General features: G+C 39.9%; 1 protein-coding gene across 6 annotated transcripts in view; it reads left to right on the top strand.

Annotated features, from left to right (window-relative positions):
* The first annotated feature begins 2,035 nt into the window (after positions 1-2,035).
* The window catches only part of CDC42SE2 (CDC42 small effector 2), a 108,235-nt gene continuing 88,029 nt past the window's right edge, over positions 2,036-22,241 (top strand). For 3 of the 6 annotated variants that reach the window (XM_043912182.1, XM_043912179.1, XM_043912180.1), the window contains exon 1: positions 2,036-2,161. The gene's annotated coding sequence lies outside the window, so the exon portion shown is untranslated. Of the gene's footprint in view, positions 2,162-2,347; positions 2,432-22,241 lie in introns of those variants that run through there. The other 3 variants (XM_043912183.1, XM_043912181.1, XM_043912184.1) reach the window with 2 other exon arrangements.

Here is a 22,241-nt window from a genome sequence, read left to right as displayed (position 1 = left end):
CTTAGTTATTGCATGTGGGACCTACTTTCCTGACCAGGGATCAAACCCAGCCTGCTGCATTGGGAGCGTGGTCTCTTAGCCACTGGATAACCAGGAAAATCCCTTGGTTACAGTTTTAAATTGTGTGGTCAGGCTAAGCATCATCATTTAAGATAAGACTTGAGCCATGGGAAGAATGTTACCTGCAGAGAAAAAGCTCTACCAAAGACCCTGTCCTGGAGTATACAGGCGATTGGAACTGGAGTCAGAAAGTAAAGCAAAAGGCCAAATCTAAGGGCTTTGTAGGTCACTGTAAAGACCTTAGCTTTTACAGTTTAGGAAATAGGGAGGCAATGGAGGATTGTGACCAGATGAGACAGCAGCTGACTCTTCCTGTAGGAGGATATTCTGCTGGTGGTGATGGTGGTGGTGGTGGTGGTTTTTTAGATCTACCAGTTTATTGCTACCAACCCATCTCCCTCCATCCTCTTCAGGCGTGCTTGCTTAGTCGCCTAACCCCATGGACTGAAACCCTGCCAGGCTCCTGTCCATGGACTTTTCCAGGCACAAATACTGGTTGGGTTGCCATTTCCTTTACATTTCTCTCTCTTTTTGGTTGTTGTTGTTTTAAATTAATTAATTTGACTGCATGGGCTCTTCACTGCAGTTTGTGGGCTTCTTGTGTACCAGTTCAGTAGTTGCCCGGGCAGATTTCGTTCCCCCTGTCCTATTTGAGTGTGGGACCTTAGTTCCCCTACCAGGGATCAAACCCTGTGTCCCCTGGATTAGAAGGTGGATTTTTAACCCCTGGACCACCAAGGAAGTCCTTCTGATTGTTGTTTGATAATACACTGCAATAACAGTGGGCAAGAAGATCACTTAGTAGGCCACCAAAATATAGGTCAGAGAAGATAAAAGTGATGGAAGTGAGAAGTGGTCTGATTCTGATTTGTTACAACCAAGAGACCTTCTTGACAGTTTGGAGCTGAAGAGGAGAGAATGAGGAGCCAAAGACCAAAAGCTTTTGACTTCAGTCACTAACTAGAAGGACTGCGGCATGCTTTTGAGTGCTTTTTGAACAAGGGAGAACTGACTATAATTTAGGAGGAAAAAAAAAAGCTAATGTACTAGTATCAATGAAGATGGGGAAGACGTACTACATTATATTCCAAGTATTGTAGGCATTTTGGTGGAGGGTTGGCTGCTAGAAAGGGGCATTCTTGTGTTTGATTTCTAGGACATAGAAAATATTACAGATAAGGGCGTCTCACAGATCCAGTGTGTGTGTGTGTTCGTCACTCAGTCGTGTCCGACTCCACGGACTATGTAGTAGCCCGCCAGGCTTCTCTGTCCATGGAATTCTCCAGGCAGGGATACTCGAGTGGATTGCCATTCCCTTCCCCATTGGATCTTCCCCACCCAGGGATTGAACCCTGGTCTCCTGCATCACAGGCAGATTCTTTTATCCCTTGAGCTACAGGGAAGTCCTAATTTTATGCGTATCAAATGCCAGGTGGATATTCTCGGCCTTAAGACAGGTAATGATGGATGCAACAATTCTTACGTTTCCCTTTTTTTTTTTAAGCGTGGTTTGGTGATTTCAGGGCATGTACCTCTCAACTGCTAGTGAGGGGCAACCAGTCAGACGGCTCAGCGCCGGCCCTCGCCCGCCTGGGAGCGTCTGCACCACCAGAGCAGGCGCCGCCTCTCCGCGCTGTCTGGGGAAGGGGCGCGAGCCGCCGCTGCGGGTCGCCGGCCTGAGCGTGGGGAGGGGCTCCCGAACGTTCCCACCCAGACCCGGTCGCCATCTTCCGGCGCGTTCTTTCCCTCGCGGGCTCCAGCGCCGACTCTCTGCCCTCGGCTTGTCCGGCAAGGGGCTTCTAGCCCGCGGAGCTCGCGGGCCGGGCGCGTCGCGGAGGTGCGGGCCGGGGCCCATCCCCGCAGGCGGGGCAGGGGGCGGGGCCAGCCCGGCGGCAGCTGCGCGGCGGCGCGGCCCTCCTGCGGCCCCCGGGGCGCGCGCCGCCCCTCGCCCCGCCTGCGCGCGAGCCTGGGCGTGGAGGGAGGGGCCAGGAAGCGGCGAGCGCGCCGGGGAGCGCAGCTGCGGGCGTGGGGGGACAGCAGCCGCGGAGCCGGCGCCGAGAGCGGCTGCTGCCGGAGCGAGCGGCGGAGACAAAAGGCTCCGGTGAGTGCATCTCCGGCCCGGGGCGCGCCCCGGTCCTCCCACCTCGCCCTCGCGGCCCCTGGGGCGGAGGCCCGACGCCCCGAACCCCTACCGCCCAGGGCTCCGGGGCGAGTGCGGCCCGGCCCTGCCCGCCGCGCGCTGCGGGCTGAGCCTGCGGCTCCATTTTCAGGTCTGGGCGACGTCCTCCTGCGGACCCTGCCTTTGGTTTTTCTTCCATTCCTTCTGGGAGAGGGTTCCAGACTCTGTTCCGGATTCAGGACTGGCGGACGGGTGAGAGAGCCCACTGCCCCCCTGTTGTAAAATGGAAATGCAGGCTCCCCCTCCCCCCAACTTTGCCGGTCTGGAAGTCGGGAGGGTGGTGCCAGGGGCGGCTGGAGAGGGCCCCGGTCCTCCAGGTGAGAGTTTGGGCGGGGCGGGGCCGGGCTCGGAGCCGGACTCTCGCCGGGGGCGTCCGGCGCGATCCGCCCGCGGGTCTCGCTGCTGTTCGCTTTGGGCCGCGGAGAAAAAGCCCTGACCACCTCGAGGAGGAGCGCGTCCCACTCTTACAGGTTGTTTCAGCCAGCGCTTGCCGCTTTTCTAGTCATTTTTGGGTAGCGGGTGTGGTAGTTAGCGGCTCGCTGATGCCGCCTGAATAGGTGAAAAGAGCCTCGGTACGCTGACTTAAGGTGTACAGGAAACATTGGGAGTCCTCTTTAGCTGCTGCTCTTATTTTAAGTGACACGCTTTTGAAGGGGAATTTGGTGCTAATGTTCAGTTTACAAAAATTAACATTTTGTTAAAGGGCCCGACGAATAGTAGATGCTCAATAAAACACTTGCATGAAAGTGAATTTTGAAATGTCAGACAAAGCTGATCTCATAGCTACTAAAAATTTAGGCACAGACCCTCTTGATTCAGATTAAGGAAGAAATTGGCAAACACATTATTTTGGTTTATAAGCTTGTTTCTTGATTTCATCCAAGATAGTGTTGAAAAATCAGTTGTTTTCAATATTAGGAGCGTAGAGAATACTTTTGAAATGTGAATTTTTTTTTAATTTTGAGGAAAGTTGGTAGACATTTTGATAATTCTTAAAAATCAACATGATTGATCTAATTTTCTTTTGAAAGAATGGAGAAGGTGAAGAACAGCGGCTTGTTTTCTATTGATATTTGATTCTTTTGAGACCCAGCTTTACATTTCATTATGAATAGAGAAGTTTGTGTGCTTTTGAGGGACTCTGGCATGGTTTTGAGTTGCTTTTTTGAGCAAGGGAGAACTCTTGAGGAAAGAAAGCTAATGTTGCAGTAATATAATTAAACCTCACCACTTACTCTACAGATATTCATTAAGCACCTATTTTATGCTGGCACCTGTGTTGGGTGCTGATTCTTCGGAGCAGACAAAACCCACAATTACCTTTTTCTTAAGCTTAAGCTGAGTGTTCTTTCCTCATTACTGATGTTGCAAGGACGGTCTGTCTTATACCCTTAGTGCCTATTTAAAATTGGAAAAGATGGCAGGTGGACTGCAGGAAGTGTAGAATTCATAGCAGTCTATTTAGAGGTTAATAAGTAACTTTATAGGGCTAAAAGATTATTACTGGGCTACATTTTCCTATTGTCAGTTTGATAAAATACATATTTTTTTAATGAAGGAAAGAAGACATTTAACAAACGAGTATTTCTATTCTGTATCCCATATTAGATGTTTTTGATACAGTGTATTTATTGAATAGCAATGTACTTCTGGTTCTGTTTTCTGTAAATAATCTTTGCAGTACAGCATGTTCTGCTTTTAAAAATCTCCCAGGAGAACTAGTGGATACCTTTTCTATAAGAAGTATTTTTAAATAAAGCACCTTTTCAGAAATTTTATTTTGACGTTTTAGTCCCTATTTGCAAATAAATGTAGTATTGCATTGATAGTGAAAACTGAAGGACTCTGAGTAATGATTTGTGGTTCCATATTTGAACTTTCCATGTAGTATTAAAACTGGTAAAACTGCTCACTAAAAAGAGAATGATTTGTAGTATTGCATTTATCCTTAACATAAAGGTTGTGTTGTCTGCTTTTCTCTTATTTACATATAATAAGAAGGTACTTATTTTTATTTGGATTCTTCAGAAGTCCAAATTAATGTGCTGCAAAGTCAACCTTGATAATTACAGTATAAAGTATATTAATTTTTTACAGATAACTTTTGAATTTAGGTGGACACTTGATGTATTAACACCTTATACGTTGTTGAAGATTTTGTGTGCATTTAAATAGAATTTTCAAATTTTTAGATTTACTAATAGTTTTTTATGGTTCCTACAAATAATAAGGAAAGTAATCTCTTAAACTTTAGTGGTAGAGAGTTGTGTTTGTTTTTGTTTAAATATGTAGTTCTTGTAGAAAGAATGAGTTGGTAATGCTCATGTGTACTCCTTGTAGTCTGTTGAGAAGCCTAGTGACAAATGATAATAGTGATGGTAGGAATAATGTAAGCATTATATGTTGAGCAATAAGTGCTTACTGTATTTTATTTGGGGTAAGAATTTTATCAGGGTTCTTGACAGTCAGCAGCATTGAGACATGTTAAAATAATTTTACCACTAAATTAGAACTCATAATGACTGGATTTTTTATCTTTGTACCTTAAAAAAATACTGTTTTCAAGGCATTATTCCTACCTTGGAGTAGTTTATAATGTTTCGAGGCTAAATAAATCTGAGGGTCATTCCGCTTCATAATTGTTGGAACACATGAAGTGTGTTGATGCTTTTTTCGTCAAGATATGTTTGACTTGTAGGCAGTTGTCTTTTTTGTTGTTGTAATATCCTTTAGAATAATTTAGAAAGTGTGTTCTTCATCAGGTGTAATTAGTAAAGTTATTAAGAAACACACTGGTAAGATATAGTGCAACTGTGCCCATACTGCCTGAATAGATTGTGAGAGACTGTCAGTTAACATTCGTAAAGTGCTCTAACCTGATCTCCCATGTTTATTCAGTAGGATAGGTTGCCGGTGTGTTTTTAGGTCCCAGTTGTCTCTCTTGTGAAAGATAGATATCGTGAAAGAAGATAATCGTGAAAGATACCGTGTTTAGATTTCTCATCTGCTTTAGGATGAGTCTCAAATATTTTAAGGCTCCATAAGACTTTTCTCTCAGTTGCAATATTGATTTTCATCTCTTTCAGTGTTCTTAATCTCAGTTCTTATGAAAATAATATTTTAACATTTATTGAATGTTAATTGTTAATACAGTTTTAGATCTGTTTCAGAGGGGGACATTATGGGTTCCGAGTGCATTGTTGAGAGGAACTGAGTGAAACATGTTGCTTATCTTCAATAGTTTGGTGAGGGCTTTTATTCTGATTTTTTTCATACTACCTGGAAAAACTTGGAATTTAGCTTGTTAATTATTAACTTTATACATTCTGTTACCTCAGTTCAAAGCTTAAGTAGAGTTGCACTTTCTGTAATACTAACAAGTAATGAACAGGGCAGTATTTAGCTGAAACTGCTCTGGGACCTCATCCAAAGGGAGTTTTTAAACGGAAAGCCCAACATTTGGTGATGAGTTATCTTTACCACGACACCATTAAAATACCTGCAAATCTATTTTAGTCAAAATGGATTGTAATAGAACAAACTCCCTCTTTTTCCTAGAAAGTGTTAGATAATGCCGTGTTCAATTTAGGTGTATTTGAAGATGACTGAATTTTGAGCACTGTTTCCATTTGGAAGCTTACCCAGAAATTCATGCTAAGATTTTCTTCTTTTTTTTTTTGTCTATTATAATTTCTTAAATAAGTATTGATTATTTCATTTTTTAATGAACATTTCTTTTTAAAAAGTTATTTCCTTATTTATTTATGTGCATCAGGTCTTAGTTGTGGCATGCAGGATCTTTAGTTGCCGCATTCAAACTCTTAGTTGCAGCATGTGGAATCTGATCCACATTAGGGATCAAATCCGGGCCCCATGCATTGGGAGAGTGTGTTGTCTCAGTCACTGGATCACCGGAGAAGTTCCAACAAATAAGTTTTAATTTTAAATGTGTTTAAATTAAGCTTGTAATTCATAAAATAGAAAAATACCAAAACAATTTCAAGAAAAAGAGAAGACTAAGATTTCTTATTAAATCTTTAGAATTGAATATATGTAAGCATCTTGTACTAAACCAAAATCATTTTGTTTCATTTGACTTAATCTATGTTTACTTTTTGCTCAGTAAAGCAAAAATGAATTTTTTGGGTATGTTTAGCACCTAATAGTGGGAGCCCGTGGATATTTGTAGAGATGCAAAGGATGGGACTTGATAAGAGTTTAAGCAGAAAACAGCTTACTTTCTCTCACTGTACCTTCAAAACCTCCCTAGAGATTGTCTTTCTCTGAATCTCCAGCTCTTAGGAAGACCAGGTAGCTTGTCTAGTTCTATGTGGTAAAAAAGTCTTCTGCTTATTTGTTAGTAATAGTCTTATTTTAGGGGCTTCCTTAGTGGCTCAGACAGTAAAAAAGCTGCCTGCAATGCAGGAGACCTGGGTTTGATCCTTGGGTCAGAAAGGCCCCCTGGAAAAGGGAATGTCTACTCACTCCAGTATTCTTGCCTGGAGGTACAGTCCATGGGGTCGCAAAAAGTTGGGCGTAACTGAGTGATGAACATGCACACAGTCTTATTTTTGTCTTTAGAAGGTGTGTGTTCAGAATAGTAGTGTGTTCAAACTCTTACATGCCATGGAAGTTTTCTTCGTAGCTCCAAACTGCTTCAGAGCAAGAAGTCTCCTTTGGAGGAAGAGTCCTGAGAAGCTGCCTTTTTTTTACTTTGCCAGCTCCTCTTTAGTATGCTGTCGGAATCACCTGTCCAGGGTCTAGCTCACTGGGGAAAGGGGCTTGGGGTGACAGGTGTGGTTTTCATGTGGCCACTGTGTCTTCTGAGTTGGACAGTGTTCAAGAGCTGGCTCCAGAGGAGTGCTGGAAATGGTTTTCTTGGGGATTCCATGTGTGGGAACCTCCTGCTCCGATTCCCGTGGTATAATTCTTCAGCCCCAGTCGCCTTCTAGTTAGCTCTTCTGCAGGCTCACTTTGCCTGGGGAGAGGTTTTGCTTTAGTCTTTAAAGTAGTTCTGTTACATTGTAACCAGACCCGCCTGTACTTTATTATTTCACAGGACACACTTCCAAGCATTCTGTCAGGGCTTCAGCTTACTATCTCCCTAGCTCCTTCTGTCGAGGACCCCCCACTTGAACTGTACTTCTGTGTCTGGGACCTATGATTCATTGCTGCTGCTCCCTTTTTAAGTGTCCTGAGCCCCCTTCTCCCACATGCTCACTTGATTATTTACCCTACTTTGAATCCATAGTCCACTGTTAAAATTTTTCGCTTTTGTATATCCTCAGTTCTCTCTTGGACTTCCCAGGTGTCAAAGAGTTCACCTACCAATGCAGGAAATGCAGGAGGCATGGGTTCAATCCCTGGGAAGATTCCCTGGAGGAGGGCTGGCCACCCACTCCAGAATTCTTGCCTGGAGAATCCCATGGACAAAGGAGCCTGGTGGGCTACAGTCCATGGGGTTGCAAAGAGTCAGACATGACTGAGCACATAGATCCAGTTCTTGTTTAGCGCCTCTCACTTCATGTGCTTACCTGGTAACCACCAACCTCCCTCTTCCACACCCCCCCACCCATCCAATTCTCCTTCCAGTCCAGCTGATACCTGGCAGTTGGGCTTGAATCGAGGAAGATGTTCCTATGCTGACTTGTTCTCCATTCGTGTTGGCCAAGGAGGGTCCTTTGTGGTGTTCACAGTCCTTAATCATAGTATCAATGGATCCCTGGTGGAATTATTCCACCAGTTGCCCAAATGACTATTTTACACATCTCCTCAAACTTCTGGTGCCTCTTTGCTCTTCATTTTCAGCTGATGACCTTGTTTCCTGTATATTAAAAATGAAAGCAATCAGGAGAAAACTTTGCGTGTCTCCTCACATCTGTACCCAGACTGTATGCACTTCCTATTTGCTATGGTCATCACCTCCTCTCTTGCTCTTCTTGGTCCTGTCCACTTCCTGTCAGGGCCAGTGCATTGCCTCGGGATTCATCCCGTTCTCCTGCCAGCCAGTGAGCTGTCTCATTAGTGTTTCCCTTTTGTATTGCATTATTCCAATCAGTATGTAGATGCTAAAATATCTCCCATCTTTGAAAACAAACCAACTCCAGTAGCACATTTTTCTTCAGCTGCTGTTCTTCAAAAGAGTTGTTGTTATTTGTGGCCACCAACACTCCCTCTCTGTCTTGGATCCAGCACAAAATTTCTTTTTTCTCCCCCTCATCTTCCCTGTTACCTAAACAGCTCTTGTTGAGATTGCTTACTGGTGACCTCCTTGGTAACAAATTCCCTAGTCAGTTCTCAATCTTAATCTCACTGGATGTAGCAGCTAAATCATTTGAAAGCGGTCAATGAGTTTCTCTTCTTTGAAATCTTTCCTCCCTTTGTTTCTGGGACGCTACTGCTTATTTTCAGTTTCTTTTGCTGGTTCCTTTTTGTTGCCCCAACTTCTGAAAAATAAGGCAATGTCCTAGACCTCTATGTTTGGATCTCTTCTATATTTATACATAGTCTTCTGTGATCTCATCTCAGCCTCTAGCTGGAATTACCGTGTAGTTCAAAGCTGGAATTATCATGTATTTCAAACTAAGAATGCTATCTCTCACCTAGATCTCTTTCCTAACCTTCAGCTGGCTAGTCAACATTTTCAGTTAGACATCCCAGATTTAACCTGTCAGAACTGAACTCCTCATTCTCCTTTCTCCCTCTCGCACTCCAGTGATTGTTCCTATTCCAGTTTGCCTTATTTTATTAAATGTCAACTGAACCCAAGCCAGGTTTCAATGGTACATGAACCGTGAACTTCCAGATGTTCAAGCTGGATTTAGAAAATGCAGAGGAACCAGAGATCAAATTGCCAACATCTGCTGGATCATCAAAAAAGCAAGAGAGTTCCAGACAAACATCTACTTCTGCTTTATTGACTATGCCAAAGCCTTTGATTGTGTGGATCACAACAAACTGGAAAATTCTTCAAGAGATGGGAATACCAGACCACCTGACCTGCCTCCTGAGAAATCTGTGTGCAGGTCAAGAAGCAACAGTTAGAACTGGACATGAAACAACAGACTGGTTCCAAATAGGTAGGGAAAGGAGTACATCAAGGCTGTATATTGTCACCCTGCTTATTTAACTTATATGCAGAGAACATCATGAGAAATGCTGGACTGGATAAAGCACAAGCTGGAATCAAGATTGCTGGGAGAAATATCAATAACCTCAGATATGCAGATGACACCACCCTTATGGCAGAAAATGAAGGAGAACTAAAGAGCCTCTTGATGAAAGTGAAAGAGAAGAGTGAAAAAGTTGGCTTCAAACTCAGCATTCAGAAAACTAAGATCATGGCATCTGTTTCCATCACTTCCTGGCAAATAGGTGGGGAAACAGTGGCAGACTTTATATTTTGGGGCTGCAAAATCACTGCAAATGGTGACTGCAGCCATGAAATTAAAAGACACTTGGTCCTTGGAAGAAAAGTTATGACCAACCTAGACAGCTTATTAAGAGGCAGAGACATTATCAGCATTCGTAATGTCATTACCAATGACATTGCCAGCAAAAGTCTATCTAGTCAGCTATGGTTTTTCCAGTAGTCATGTATGGATGTGAGAGTTGGACTATAAAAAAGCTGAGTGCCGAAGAATTGATGTTTCTGAACTGTGGTGTTGGAGAAGACTCTTGAGAGTCTCTTGGACAGCAGGGAGATCCAACCAGTCCATCCTAAGGGAAATCAGTCCTGAATATTCACTGGAAGGACTGATGCTGAAGCTGAAACTCCAATACCTGATGGCCACCTGATGCGAAGAACTGGTTCACTGGAAAAGACCCTGATGCTGGGAAAGATTGAAAATGAGACGAGAAGGAGATGACAGAGGATGAGATGGTTGGATGGCATCACCGACTCAATGGACACGAGTTTGAGTAAACTCCAGGAGTTGGTGATGGACAGGGAGGCCTGGTGTGCTGCAGTCCCTGGGGTTGCAAAGAGTTGGACACGACTGACTGAACTGAACTGCGTCTTTGTTTCTCTGACTGTAACCTTGTAGACATTCTTAGTTCCTCTTTCTTACACATTCATACTAATTCAAAATAGTGTATCATGAGAATGTGTCCTTTATTTACCTTAAAACCTACCATAAGAATAAATACCGGAACTTGCTGGTGGTCCAGTGGTTAAGAATCTTTCCAGTGCAGGGGATGTGGGTTTGATCCCTGCCCCGGGGGAGTAAGATTCCATATGCCATGGGGCCCATGTGCCACAACGAAATTCTGTGTGTTTTGCCAGTACAGCAAAAATACAAAAAAAACTTCTTAAAAATTAACAAAGAAGTAAACATGACCACAGCTTTCTGTCTTCATCTGCGCTCAGCCTCCCACCCCCCACCCCCCACCCCCCACCCCCATGTAGCCATCATCTCTCGCCGGTGTTATTAGTCATCTCCTCTCTGGTCTGTCTGCTGCTTTTGCTCTTCTCTGTTCTCGTGAACATAGCAACCTGGGCAGTCCATTTGAAATGAAAGTCTAATTATTTTTACTCCTGTATTCAAAACACTTTGGTGATTTTCCGTGTAATTCAGTGTAAATGCCAGAATACAACAGTGCCTGCCAGCTCCTCCATCATCTGTGTCCCTGACCTCTCTGATGATGTGTCCTACTAGTTTATCCTTAGCTTGTCCCACCCCGGAGACGTAGGCTTCCCTGTCCCTGCCAAGCACAATCTTGTACCTGATGGGCAGTCACATTTCCTAAGTGAACGGCTGCTTGTTATTCATGTCTTTGATAGCAGCTTATATGTGTGTTTCTTTAACTAAAAGTATTTCAGCTATAAGTATTTCACCTGAAACCATATAATCCCATAAGAATTAAGTAAACACAAATGTAGATAGAAGAGAAAAGGGTAAGTTTGAAATGAATTTTTGTGTGTAGAAGGTGAGAATACCCAGGAAAATGGTAAACAACAGAGGAGGTGAGAAAGGAATGGAAAGAGGGTAAGGTAATGAAGAAAAGGAAAGCCGGATTTCAAAGTAGGGAGCCACTTCAAGAAGAAAACTATTTTTGGCTTGCTGCATATTTCTTTTAGGCTTCCCCGGTGGCCTGCAGTGTGGGAGACACCGTGCAGTGTCCCGCAGTTAGAAGACCAAGGTTCTATCCCTGTGTTGGGAAGATCCCCTAGAGGAGGAAATGGCAACCCACTCCAGTATTCTTGCCAGGAAAAGCCCATGGACAGAGGAGCCTGGGGGTGTGCAGTCCATGGGGTCAAAAGGAGTTGGATGTGACTGAGCACATATTTCTTTAGGCTTTGTTTCTTGAATTCTCAGTCTTGTCGATTTACATGGATGTAGATACTGGGACTGCACTTACCCTCTGTTTTATCAGGAATATGGGCTCAAATGAGACTTGAAACCAAAACTAATTGTTTTTCTGTTGCCAAACTCCTTTTATTAAAGGAAAGCAGTTGCCATTACCAAAAGAGTAATTTTCCTGGCAGTATTCTTAGCATATCTTTTTTTTTTTTTTTTCTGTAGAACGCTGAAGCAGAAATCTCAAGATTTGCGGGAGGGATGTTCAGGGTACAAAACTTTGCTCCTGGGCCTTCTCTTTTCGGTACTGCACTGCCTGTTGACTCCCCCTCAGAAGAGAGGGGAGCATCTCTCAGCAGTTACTGTATTCTGTGCTAAAGCAGCGGCTGCGGGACCTTGGTGTACACGCCTGTTGAGTCATGCTATATGTATATTTGTGTTCTTAATGAAAGACACTGAATATATTTAAACTTCAACTTACCTGCTATTTAGGTAGGAAATGAGAGTTCAAGAGTATATGCAAACTTTCATTCTGATGAGACAAGATTTAAAAAGAAATTTTTTTCTGAGTGACAGGTCTCATTTCCTATTGATTTAAAGAAATTCTTTAAATAAATTATTGAGATAGGTGACTTAGATATTCCTGAATGAGTGATTTTTTTATATGCAAGCATATATTCCCTATAAACCAGTCTTAACTATTTAACTGTTTTTGTGTAATATGTAGTAATTTCTGTCTTGATTGTCTTGTCTGACAGATTGTTCTGTGGCTAATAATACAGACTTAATTTTCATAATCATAGAGGTGTGGACATGTATGTATCTTTACAGATTTTGTAGTATGCAAGTATAATTTAACTTGTTTATGCTTGTTACATACTTTAACTCCTAAACAATAATATCTATAGATCAGGCTTGGTATTTTGTTTTTCTTTCACATTAAATATGAAATTAAAATATAATTTATATGAACACATATGACTATTAGAATTCTTTAAAAAACTTACTTACCTACTGTGTAAAGTCATTTCAGATGACATGCTAGTGAATGTTTTCCTACAGTATTGAATTTGTCATTCTACACTTTCATTTATCTGAATTCATATGTTAGTATTTCACATATGAAATCTTGGATTAATAAGATAATTATTTCTGAACTGATGGCTAGTCTTAACCACTACATTTATTTCAGCTATATTCATAGGTTGAGGCCCATGATACTCACCCTGCTTTAACGTCATAACGTTCTACATAGATTGTGAAGTAACCAGAATGATTATATTGAGAAGAGTTAGTAAGATTAATAGTCTTTGACGTAAGTCTCATAAGAGATTGTTAAAATGATTCACTAAAGTATGCAGTCACTCATTCTTGTAACATTTATCGAGCTACTCTGTGAAAGTACTTCCAGTCTCCTCAGGGTAAAATACAAGCTATACTCATCCAGGAAATAAAACCTCACACTGTGTATATGCGGCAGCCCTGCCGCCCTCTCAGGAGTATTTCATCTTTGCTCACTACGTGCTTGCCACGTTAACGCTTGTTTTCTTAAACATGTCCTGCTTGCTCTTTCCTTATTAAGGCTTTTACATGGGTTGTTTCCTCTGCCTGAAATAGTCTTCCCCCAGTGGTTGGCCTCTTATCTTTAAGATCTCACTTAAATATCAACTCACTTCCTCACTGCTCAGTTTAAAATAGCCCCTGCCCCCACATCACTGTTTTACTTTCTTCATAGCATATGTGGGAAACTGGATAATTCAGGCAACAGCTTGTTATAGAGAAGGAGAAAGTTTTGGGAACCATGCTGATGATCCTCGGATGAGCATCAGGTGGACCAGTGGTGTGTGGAGCTGGTGAACTGCTGGTGTCATTGTGAGCGTCTCTCCAGCTTCATGTTCAGTGTGATGTACTGACAGGCTACAGTGGAAAATGGGCAAAAGCTATAAACCAGGGCCTTTTTGTCCCCAGAGAGATGGTGGTTAAATATCCATCACTAGATCACTGAGTGGGACCATATGAAATTGCTGTTTTTTACAGATTTAAAAAAAAAGCCTGAATATTGGCAAATTCTTATGGTTTATCTTAGTGGAGTTACTTACTATGGTTGAAAGGTATTTTCTTCATGTGAGTCAATAAAATTACTTTTGTGCTTTACCTTGTGTGTTTTTTCAAAATTGCATTCCTTTCCCATCTGACAATTGCTTCTAGATTGATTTAATATGTAAAAATTGGCTATTTATATATTACTTGCTTAGCTGTTTACCTCTTTTTTAACTAGTTCTTTCCAAAAGCAGGCACAGAAGGTCTTGAGACATCTCTAAGGGTGGTGTTGGCTCTGCTGTTGAGTCTTAATTCATTGAAAGGCATGCTTTTTCTGGTGAAGAAACCAGAGTTGGTTCAATTTGAGTTATAAATTGTTAGATAATTTTTTAAATTTGCTTTTCAGAATGATTTCCATAAATACACAGGCATTCAGTTTTTTTCTGGCTTTTTCTTTTTCCCATTATCGTCCTCTAAGTATTTACTATCTCTCATTTATTTGTTTTCTGCTCTTCTGTGATTTCTTTTACGAATCAGTGTCTAAATCAATGAAGTTATTTTGTCTTGTTTCTCAAGTGTTAGTAGTTTTTCCCTATGGTCTTCCTTATCTATGGTCACCTGGGAATTCCAAGCCATTTTCCACCTTTACCACCCCCCACCGTTGTAAAAAACAGACATGAAGTTACTTTTTTCTTGTAGGCACCATTTTCCTGTTTGAAGGAATTTATTGTTTAAAAACTGAACCTTGTTGACTGAGGAGATTTCAGTAACATTTCTTGAGTAACAGTTGCATTATCTTAACTCTGAATATATGGGTTTGAATTGGTGGTATTGAATAAAATGTGGCTCACAGGTTTCTTTAATTCAAATTGTTCTGTCTTATGCACAAGCTTTAAAAAAATAATGTGTTTAATGCAGATAATCAGAATACACATAAAATCTAAAAAATAAAAGCATATCCGTAATCCTTAAGATAACTGCTAAGATAATTGTTACTTAGTTAACATAACTAAGATATCTACCAGTTACTTTTTGATGAATGTCCTTCCAGACAAATCAACAAATAAGTGTTTTTCTACAAAAGCAAGATCTTAGTATATCTATTCTATAATGTCATACTTTACCAAATAGTGTGATCTTTATAAAAAAGCATTACTTTTTATTATTTGTTTGAAAGGATCTTACAAAGTGGAAATTTTGTTGATACAGGATAAAACTTAAGTTGTGATTGAAAACCATGGTGCTTATGGAGAGTCGAATGTAGTGCGTTACCTCAAGACAAGAATGATTTCAGCATTAATTTTTTTCTTAAGGGCCCTCTTACCATTGCACAGTAGCCTGATTGTCTCATACCAGCTAAGGAAACAGCACATGAGTCTATGTATGGTAGGGTTATTTTAATAATAGCCCTCGTATAAAGTAGGGGGCTCTACATAAGTTCCTATTTTTTGGTTTGCCCCAAATCATATTGATACTTTAATACTAAGATAATTTTAAAAGAAAAATGTGTTTTATTGAAGGACTTCATCTAATTTTATTAGATAATGCTACCCTTTTTAAATGAGTGAGTGAGTTCTTGGAAAATGAAAATGTTGGTGTACAGATTCTTGTTTTAATGTTCAGGTTATTTTTTTGTTTCATGAATGTGAAAATCTTTGTGGGATTGTTACTGGTGTGTTGTATCCTTTGGATATCAGTCCTAATCTTGTCAGGTAGATGGTTTGGTCTTTAAAGCTAATGAAGGGTCCTGTAAGAGTTGTATAATTCAAATGACTTTTCTGTTACCACTGTGGTATCCGTTACTGGGTAGAGTGGATGATTTCTTGTTTTTATTCTTCTCAACCTTGTCCTGTCTGTGTTACTGCTTGCTCACCAGGTCTTGAAGTCTGTCTCTTAGGTAGCTAATGTAGCCATTTCTGCTACTCCACACGGTGCTGCTTCCTGGATTGTACATGTATTGCTGAAAACATTTCTCATGTGGTAAAGGAGAATAAAAAGCAATGTAGTTGATGTAGCTTTTTCTACTGAAAAAATGATGCATTCATTGGCTAAAGTGAGGATTGGCAGTCAGTCCCTAAACGGTTTTTCACTGAGTGATCACGTGTTTGTAAATGGATATGCAAGAACCTTTGCTTGTCGGAAAGTGTAGTGAGTGAATCTTGATAAATTCAAGAAAAGTGTTTAGAATTATTCCATCCCGCTGTTTTAAAAATTGGTGTTTTTAAAAAGTTCCGTTTTACAGTGAATTTTTAAGGCTCCCATTTTTAATTTTGTGACTAATGACTTTGTCTTTGGTAAAAATGGTACATATACACTGAGGAAGCTTAGAAATGATTAGTCACATCGTCATTGGCAGAAATAGTACTCAAAGTCTTGTCTGATAGTGAGCTTGGGAAAAGCTATAAAGTGGCACAAAGAATGTGGACTTTAGAATCAGGCACACCTCAGTTTGATTCATAACTTTGCCATATATTTGCTGTATGGCAGGATCTTACCCTTGGTGATTTTTACGTTCTTTTTAGATTAAGTGAGGGTAGTAGGTTTGTTAGGATTAAATGAAGTACACAGTACTTCAACTTTGGCCTGTAGAAGGTGTTAATAGTTTTTTCTTTTTTACTGCTCAGTATTATTTGAAAGTATCTCTGCAAGTCACTTTGGACGATTACCTTGAAAGTGATTTGCGTTCAGGAAAGTGGAAATATAAGTAATCCAGGTGGACTCACATTGTAGTGCCCCGTCAGTCTGCCTGTGTGAGGGGGAGAGTGGTTATTGCAACTTTTTAAAAAAGTATTTTGACCTCAAGGAAAACTTTAAAGTTAAAGGCTGAAGTAGATAGAACTCAGGATGAGTTAATTATTGCTGACCAAAATGGTAAGAAAATAACTGATTTCTCTGTTTACTGAGAAATAAAAATATTTATGTGTAATAGTTGCATACATAAAGATGTCTATATTAAAGGCCAACATCTAACCCAGCTGACCCTTTGCAAAAGAGAAATATGACTGAAATAGTGAAGAAGTGTTCAACTTTAATAATAATCAATAGCCAGTCTCTTTTTTGTAGATTTAAGATATAGGAAATGGTGCTTTTTCACCCCAGTACAGTGACATAGATACGAAATACTTTGCAGGAGAAAACATAAATCTGTAGAACTCTTTGTGAATACAGTTCGGCAAATATCATATTTGCTAGTCGTATTTCTGCCTCTAAGAGTAAACCCTCAGGAAGTAACCTTCCTTTAAGGCCCGCCCCCCCTTTCTTTTTTTGAGGGAGGATGTTACTGTCTTTTTTGTAACAACTTTATTCAGATATTGTGATTTATAATAAATATTTATTTGGTCTTAGTCCCTGTTTCTGGCACTGAGCTCCTAAAACCATTGGGATTTCACAGTGAGGAAAGCGGGTAAGGTATCTTTTGTTATGTTAATGAATGACTTTGAAAGGCTTGTGAGGTTGGGGACTGGTTGCCAGGGAAACCGAACAAGTGATTAGAGGAGGGTTGGAACTTTCAGTCCTACACCCCTTTGACCTGGAGAGGAAGGGGGTTGGAGGTTTAATCACCAGTGCCATGATTGAGTCAGTCAGTTTCCATGTAATGAAACTTCCATAAAAACCTGACAAGGTGAGATTGGAAGAACTCCGGGGCTGGTGAACATGTGGAGGCGCTGAGTGCGTGGACTCGTCAGGACATGGAAACCCTGTGCCCTTGCCCCGTTAGTTGCCCGGTGTCTCACAGGACTGTTCCTGAATTATACCTTTTTTTTAAAAATAAGCTGGTAGTCTAGTAAGTGAAATATTTCTCAGAATTTTGTGAGAGGATCTAGCAAATCAATCAAATCTTGGAGGAGTTTCTTGGGAAGCTCAGAAACACAGTGACAACCAGGCTTTATAATTTGACTTCTGAAGGGCAGGGGAGTGGTCTTAAAGGACTGAGCCCTTAATTTACACAGTGTGATGCTACCTGTAGGTAGATATTGTCGGAATTGGGGTGAACTGTATGACCCCCAGTTGGTGTTGGAGAATTGCTTGATGTTGGTGTTTTCTTCACATCGCAATTGGTGTCCGAATTGTAATTTATAAGTCATAATTCACCTTTTAAAAGTATATATGTAAGTTCTGTGCATGCATCACCACTATTTTAATTTTAGAATATTTTTATCACTTCTAAAAGAAGTTAGCAGTCATTCCCCCTTCCTCCCTTCTTCCCAGCCCGTGACAACCACTAATCTGTTTTCTCTCTGGAGTACCTTGCGTGGACATTTTAAGTGAGTTCATATAGTTTGTGGCCTGTTGTGCGTGGCTTTTTTCACTTTGCATAATGTTTCAAGGTTCATCTCTGTTGTACCCATCAGCACTTCATTCTTTGATGTGGCTGACTGTTACTCATTTGTATGACTCTCTACCACATTTTGTTAATCCATCCATCAGTTAATGGATATTTGGGTTGTTTCCACATTTTGGCTATTATGAATAGTAGTGCTATGACTATTTACTTCAAACTTTGTGTGGATGTATGTTTTAATTTATCTTAGATATATGTACTTAGTAGAATTGCTGGGTTATATTGTAACTTGATGTTTAATTTTGAGGTACTGCTGAACTTTTTCAAAGTGATGGTGCCATTTGCATTTTTAATAACTGGCTTCTTTGATTTAGTGTTTGTTTTTCAAGGTTTAGCCATGTTTTAGCGTAAGTACTCATCCCTTTTTGTAGCTGAATATTATTCCTTTGCATGGATCAACCATGTTTTTTTAATCCTGAAAAAAGCTTTCTATCTAAAAATGTTCAATGATGCATTATTTATATTGAAGAAAATTGAAGATCACTTAAATTTTTGGTAAAGAGAACTGGTTAAATTAGGTACACCTCATGTACTATCTATTTAGTTTGAAGAGTTTCAAGGGGAAGTTGTTGTCAGAGTGCTGTGTACGAGGTTGTACACGTACAACTGTTATTCAGTGACCGTAGCTTTGGGGGATAGGGATAACCAAACTTTAAAACATTTCTGTATTTTCACAATATACAATAAAAAAGTATATTTCTGTACTTTTCACAGCATCTGTTTCTTTATCAGAGTAAAAGAAACATGAGAAAAATATAACCGTAGCTATAGCGGTGTATGTTACTGATACAAATTTGTTGAGCCAAGAAAAGCAAGATCACTCACTGTTAGGAATGTTACCGTTTTGTGTTTATCCAGTAATTATCATATTATAGCATTTCAGACTACTGTTAAAAGAACTTTTGATTCTTCATAATTACCTCAAATTTTTAATTCATAACTGTAGTGTGGAATAACTCTAATTCTTGTGAATTTTATTTTTAAAATGGGGAGGAGAAGGATAAATATAGGCTATGCACTTACTTGTTTATTGGCCGCACTACTCAGCATGCAGGAATTTTAGTTCCCCAACCAGGGATTGAATCCACGCCCCCCTGCATTGGAAGCCTGGAGTCTTAACCGCTGGACTGCCAGGGAAGTCCAGGCAGTGCATTTAAAAAAAAAGTTTATTGGAGTACAGTTGATTTACAGTGGTGTGTTAGTTTCTGCTGTACCAAAGTGAATCAGTTTATATATATATACACACACACACACACATCCACTCTCTCGTAAAGATTCTTTTCCCCACCTGTGCCACGCGGGAATATTGAGGAGCGTTCCCCGTGCTATGCAGCCGGTCCTTGTTAGTTACCCATTTTATGGTAGTGCGTACACGTCAGCCCCAGTCTCCCAATTTATCCCTCCCACTGCCATTTCCCTCTTGGTAACCAAATAACAAATACAAAAAACAAACAAATATAAGTGTGTTTTTGACAGCTGTGACTGTTTCTATCGATATTTTGTAAACAAGTTCATTTGTAGCATGTTTTTAGCTTCCACACCCGTGGCATTTGTCTTCCTCTGTCTGACTGACTGCTCTCAGTTTGACAGTCTCTTGGTCCATTCCTGTTGTTGCAAATGACATTATTTTGTTATTTTTTATGGCTGAGTGATATTCCACTGTGTATCTGTACTTCATCTTTATTTGTTCCTCTGTGAAAGAATTTAGCTTGCGTCCATATGCTGGCTATTGTAAATAGTGCTGCAGTGAACATCGGGGTGCATATATCACTTCGAAGTTAGGTTTTCTCTGGATATATGCCCAAGAGTGGGGGTACATACAGTTCTGTCTTAGTGTTCTTTCTTTGTTTTTTACTTTTTGCTCTTCTCCGCAGCAGTGGTACCAATTTACATTCTCATCACACCTTCTCCAGCATGTTTTATTTGTGGATTTCTTGATGGCCGTTCTGATTGGCATGAAATTATGCTTTCATGTGCTTTTGATCTGCATTTCTCTCATAATCAGTGATGTTAAACATCTTTTCATATGCTTTTTGGCCATCTGTATGTCTTTGGAGAAATGTCTGTTTAGATCTTCCACCCATTTTTTGATTGCGCTGTTTTTTGTTTTTGTTTTTAATATTGAGCAGTGTGAGCTGTTTGTATATTTTGGAGACTAATCCCTTGTCAATTCTTACATTTTCACCCATCCTCAGGGTTGTCTTTTCATTTTATTTATGGTTTCTTTTGCTATGCAAAGGCTTTTTTAAGTTCAATTAGGTCTCAGTTTTTTTGTTTTGTTTTTATTTTCATTTCTTTTGGAGATGGATCAAAAGAGATCATGCAATTTATGTCAAATAGTGTTCTGCCTTTGTTTCCCTCTAAGAGTTTTGTAGTATCCAACCTTATATTTCAGTCTTTAGTCCATTTTGAGTTTATTTTTGTGTATGGTGTTAAAGAGTATTCTAATTTTATTCTTTTACGTGTAGCTGTCCAGTTTTCCTAGCACTGCCTATTGAAAAGATTGTCTTTTCTGCATTGTGTATTCTTACTTCCTTTAACTATAGGTGCATATGTTTATCTCTAAACTTTCTATCCTTCTCCGTTGATTTGTATTTCTGTTTTTGTGCCGGTACCACACTGTCTTGATTACTGTAGCTTGATAGTATGGTCTGAAGTCAGGGAACCTGACTCTCCAGCTTTCTTTTTCCCCCTCAAGATTGCTTTGGCTATTCATGGCCTTTTGTGTTTTCATACAAATTATAGAATTTTTTATTGTAATTCTGTAAAAAGTTAGGCAGTGCATATTTTGATCTTGAAATACCACATGTATCAGAGTTCGTTGCAAGACAAACACTACTTGCCGAAAGCCTTGACCTTGTGAGTTCTGCTTCCTCATTTTCATGGAAAATGTTGCCATAAAACTTGTTAGTCCTCGTTGTCAAACCATCCAAAGTGGATATGTTTTCTTGTCAGAAATATCTACTTTTTCAGTTCTAATAAAAATGGCAGTTTCTGCATTGAACAACCACTGGATAACTACTTTCACTTGTGAATTCTAACACTGATTGATTAGGTAAGGAGTCTTGCCATTAATTGATTGATCAGGTAAAGAGTTTTTTGCTGTGAATTTCTTTCAGTATTTCTTGCTTTGCTTATATGAGACTCTTCCTTATCCTCCCAGTTATCCCTTTGGTGCCCTGGCAATTTCTTGGAAGCAAAGTTCCTTACTAAGCTTTATGACAAGAAGTATGACTGTCTTCTATAACGTGGGAGAGCTACTGTGAAAGGGAAGGTGGTAAGAGAATGAACGATGCTCCGTCAGTTTTAGAAAAGGTTACGGGAGGGAGTTGGAGATCTAGATACTGATTTCCTTGAAGCTGTCCAGACCCGTGTACCTCCTGGAAAGTATCACACCTTGCACTAGGTTGCAGACCCTTGAGTTAGCGAAACAGCATTACCTTCTGCTTTAATTGGTGTTGTGTGTTTATCCTTCTAAGTAAATTATCTCATTTACTTTTAAATTTTGCCTTGAAAGCTTTGACAAATTTATAATTGACCTTTATGATGAGATAAAATAGCTTTTACAGTAGTTCACAGAGCAGTGAACATAGTAATCAGAACCTCATGGAAGAGATTGTTAAAATAGAAAAATTAGGAGAAGAAAAAAGGAAGCTGGATCTCTACCTCACACTGGACAGCAGGATGAATTTTTGATTTTCCAGAGAGGAGTATAAAAAAAGAAAACCATAAACATATTAGAAGAAATCAGGTATCAGCATAAAAACTCTTGGATATTGGGAAAGCCTTCATAAACAGTCCAGTACACTCCTTTTTCTCATCAAAAAAGTCTCCAAGTTATTGTTATATGACCATAATTGTTTTTAAAAATATGTGAATTATTTTTCAGAAATCCAATTTTCGTAATACATGTAAGATCAAGATTGTTGTTTACATCTAAGTTATCTTGCAGTTTTTTATATCATGTTTTCCCTTCTACTCTTAAGCATAAAGAACTTTTCAAAGTGCCATTGTAATAAACATGACCGAATACCCATGAACCTTCCTAATGATTGCTTTGCTAGATTTAGGGGTTATTTGGCTCTTGGTTGCAGACATGGTTGGTTGTATTTGTGCAGAAATGGGTGGAATTAAAGTTGTTAGGAAACCAGTCTGCTGCATTCTCTTGGAATAAACTATTGGTTGCCAGTCTTCTTTCAAATGGAGACCTTTGTAGTAAATAATAATATATATATACATATTTATAAAGTTGTATGTTGAAACTTGAACCTTCAGAGATATTTTTATAGTACAAACAGCAGGCTTGTCAGATTTTAATGTA

The sequence above is a fragment of the Cervus elaphus genome, chromosome 9 (assembly GCF_910594005.1).
Source record: "Cervus elaphus chromosome 9, mCerEla1.1, whole genome shotgun sequence".
NCBI classification, from domain to species: domain Eukaryota; kingdom Metazoa; phylum Chordata; class Mammalia; order Artiodactyla; family Cervidae; genus Cervus; species Cervus elaphus.
Note: the sequence above shows the minus strand (reverse complement) of the source record. Positions and strands in the feature narration are given on the sequence as shown.